The sequence below is a fragment of the Chiloscyllium plagiosum genome, unplaced genomic scaffold, assembly GCF_037043375.1.
Source record: "Chiloscyllium plagiosum isolate Xiang-an unplaced genomic scaffold, Cpla_swu_hap1 HiC_scaffold_43, whole genome shotgun sequence".
Lineage (NCBI taxonomy): Eukaryota > Metazoa > Chordata > Chondrichthyes > Orectolobiformes > Hemiscylliidae > Chiloscyllium > Chiloscyllium plagiosum.
This window is the reverse complement of record NW_028270181.1, coordinates 32228252-32232381: the sequence shown is the minus strand read 5'-3', so window position 1 is coordinate 32232381 and position 4130 is coordinate 32228252.

Sequence of the window (4130 nt, the reverse complement as noted above, 5' to 3'; positions counted from 1 at the left end):
TGTCGCCATAGTGCTGAAGCTGTAGAACATAGAACATAGAACAGTACAGCACAGAACAGGCCCTTCAGCCCACCATGTTGTGCCGACCATTGATCCTCATGTGAGGTAAACCTAATGTACGAACTCTCAAATATCTGTGACCATATGCATGTCCAGCAGTCTCTTAAATATCCCCAATGACCTCGCTTCCACAACTGCTGCTGGCTACGCATTCCATGCTCTCACAACTCTCTGCGTAAAGAACCCACCTCTGACATCCCCTCTATACTTTCCACCAAACAGCTTAAAACTATGACCCCTCCTGTTAACAATTTCTGCCCTGGGAAAAAGTCTCTGGCTATCAACTCTATCTATGCCTCTCATTATCTTGTATACCTCAATTAGGTCCCCTCTCTTCCTTCTTTTTTTCAATGAAAAAAGTCCGACCTCAGTCAACCTCTCTTCGTAAGATAAGCCCTCCAGTCCAGGCAGCATCCTGGTAAACCTCCTCTGAACCCTCTCCAAAGCATCCACATCTTTCCTATAATACGGCGACCAGAACTGGACACAATATTCCAAGTGGGGTCTAACCAAAGTTTTATAGAGCTGCAACAAGATCTCATGGCTCTTAAACTCAATCCCCCTGTTAATGAAAGCCAAACACCATATGCTTTCTTAACAACCCTGTCCACTTGGGTGGCCATTTTAAGGGATCTATGTACCTGCACACCAAGATCCCGCTGTTCCTCCACACTGCCAAGAATCCTATCCTTAATCCTGTACTCAACTTTCAAGTTCGATCTTCCAAAATGCATCACTTCGCATTTATCCAGGTTGAACTCCATCTGCCACCTCTCAGCCCATCTCTGTATCCTGTCAATGTCCAGCTGCAGCCTACAATAGCCCTCTATACGGTCAATGACACCTCCAACCTTTGTGTCGTCTGCAAACCTGCTGACCCATCCTTCAATCCCCTCATCCAAGTCATTAATAAAAATTACAAACAGTACAGGCCCAAGGACAGAGCCCTGTGGAACACCACTCACCACTGACTTCCAGGCAGAATATTTTCCTTCCACTACCACTCGCTGTCTTCTGTTGGCCAGCCAATTCTGTATCCAGACAGCTATGTTCCCCTGAATCCCATTCCTCCTGACCTTCTGAATGAGCCTACCATGGGGAACCTTATCAAATGCCTTACTGAAGTCTATATACACCACATCCACAGCTCGACCCTCATCAACTTTTCTAGTCACATCCTCAAAGAACTCGATAAGGTTTGTGAGGCATGACATGCCCCTCACAAAGCCGTGCTGACTGCCTTTAATCAAGCCATGCTCTTCTAGAGGGTCATAAATCCTATCCCTCAGAATCCTTTCTAACACCTTGCAGACGACAGACGTGAGACTTACTGGTCTGTAATTGCCGGGGATTTCCCTATTTCCTTTCTTGGAGAAAGGAATTACATTTGCCTCTCTCCAGTCCTCAGGTACGACTCCGGTGGAGAGCGAGGATGCAAAGATCTTCGCAAGCGGCGAAGCAATCACATTTCTCGTTTCCCAAAGCAGCTGAGGACAAATCTGGTCTGGCCCTGGCGACTTGTCAATCTTAAGCTTTGTCAAAATTTTCAGTACATCAGCTTCCTCAGTCTCTATCTGTTCCAGCATGCACACCTGCTCCTCAATGGTTTCATTCACGACAAGGTCCTTTTCTTTAGTAAAGACAGAAGCAAAAAACTCACTTAGGGTTTCCCCTACCTCCTCAGACTCTACACACAAGTTCCCTATGCTATCCCTGATCTGCCCTACTCTTTCTTTGATCATTCTCTTATTCCTCACATACGTGTAAAATGCCTTTGGATTCTCCCTCATCCTTCCTGCCAAGTCTTTCTTGTGCCCCTTCCTGGCTCTCCTCAGACCATTTTTGAGCTCCTTCCTCACTTGCCTGTAATCCTCTACAGCTGAGCACGACCCTTGCTTCCTCCATCTTACGTAAGCTGCCTTCTTTCTTTTGACGAGAAGCTCCTCCGCTCTCGTCATCCAAGGTTCCTTTATTCTTGTCTGTCTCAGAGGGATATATTTATTCATCACTCGCAACAACTGTTCCTTAAATAGTCTCCACATGTCTACAGTGCGCTTTCCACGGAACAATTGTTCCCAGTCCATGCTTCCCAAGTCACGTCTGATAGTATCATAGTTTCCTTTTCCCCAGTTAAATATCCTCCCATTGTGCCTGCTTCTCTCCATCTCCATATATATGTAGAATGTGAGGCAGTTGTGGTCACTATCGCCAAAATGCTCTCCTACCGCAAGATTTGATACCTGCCCTGGCTCGTTTCCGAACACCAAGTCTAGAATGGCCTCTCTCCTCATCGGTCTTTTAACGTACTGAGTTAGGAAACCCTCCTGAACACACCTTACTAAAACAGCTCAATTCAAATCTTCTGCTCGAAGGAGGTTCCAATCAATATTGGGAAAGTTAAAGTCACCCATTACAACAACCCTACTACATCCACACTTTTCCAAAATCTGCCGACCTATGCTTTCTTCAATCTCCCTGCTGCTATTGGGGGGCCTGTAGTAAACCCCTAATGAGGTGACTGCTCCCTTGCTGTTCCTAATTTCTACCCATACTGACTCGGTAGGCAGATCTTCCTCGACAATGGAACCTTCTGTAGCTGTGATACCCTCTCTGATTAGTAGTGCTACACCCCCTCCTCTTTTTCCCCCCTCCCTATTCTTTTTAAATGCTCTAAACTCTGGAACATCCAGCAACCAGTCCTGCTCCTTAGAAACTCACGTCTCTGTTATGGCCACAACATCATGTGGGCGGCACGTGGCACAGTGGCACAGTGGTTAGCACTGCTGCCTCGCAGCGCCAGAGATCCGGGTTCAATTCCCGCCTCAGGCGACTGACTGTGTGGAGTTTGCACATTCTCCCCGTGTCTGCGTGGGTTTTCTCCGGGTGCTCCGGTTTCCTCCCACAGACCAAAGATGTGCAAGTCAGGTGAATTGGCCATGCTAAATTGCCCATAGTGTTAGGTAAGGGGTAAATGTGGGGTAGGGGTATGGGTGGTTTGCGCTTCGGCGGGGTGGTGTGGACTTGTTGGGCCGAAGGGCCTGTTTCCACACTGTAAAGTAATCTAATCTAATCATAGCACCAGGTACTGATCCATGCTCTAAGTTCATCACTTTTATTTCTGATACTTCTTGCATTAAAACAAACACACTTTAACTGATCCTTTGGTTCCTTCCCAGGAAAATCCTTCCCACTAGCTGATCTACCTCTTGCTATTGCCTCATCTGCATCAACTCTCACCTCCGGTATACAGCTCAGGTTCCCACCCCCTCCCATACTAGTTTAAACCCTCTCGAACTACTCGAGCAAACCTTCCACCCAGGACATTGGTCCCCTTCCAGTTCAGATGCAACCCGTCCTTCATGTACAGGTCCCACCTTCCCCAGAAGGCATCCCAATTATCTACATATCTGAAGCCCTCCCTCCTACACCAGCTGTGCAGCCACGTGTTAAGCTGCACCCGCACCCTGTTCCTCGCCTCGCTTTCCCGTGGCACCGGTAGTAAACTCGAGAACACTACTCTGTTCATCCTGCTCTGCAGTTTCCACCCTAACTCCCTGAAATCACTTTTTATATCCTCGATCCTTTTCCTGGCTATATCATTAGTGCCAATATATAACATGATTTCTGGCTGTTCGTCCTCCCCTTTTAGAACCTTATACACCCGATCGGAGACGTCCCGGACCCTGGCACCAGGGAGGCAACATACCTTCCGGGAATCCCGATCCTGACCACAAAATCTCATGTCGATTCCCCTAACTATCAAGTCTCCTACCACGAGTACTTTTCTATTCTGCCACCTTCCCTTCTTTGCCACAGTGTCAGGCTCAGTGCCAGAGAACTGACCACTATGGCTTTCCTCTGGTAGGTCATCCCCCTCAGCAATATCCAAAACGGTATACTTATTGCTGAGGGGAGTGTCCACAGGGGATCTTTGCACTGTCTTTCTGTCCCCTTTCCTCCCCCTAACTGTAACCCATCTATCCTTATCCTGAGCCTCAGGTGTGACCAACTCCCAGTAACTCCTCTCAATTACCCCATCAGCCTCCCAAATGATCCGCAGTTCATCCAGC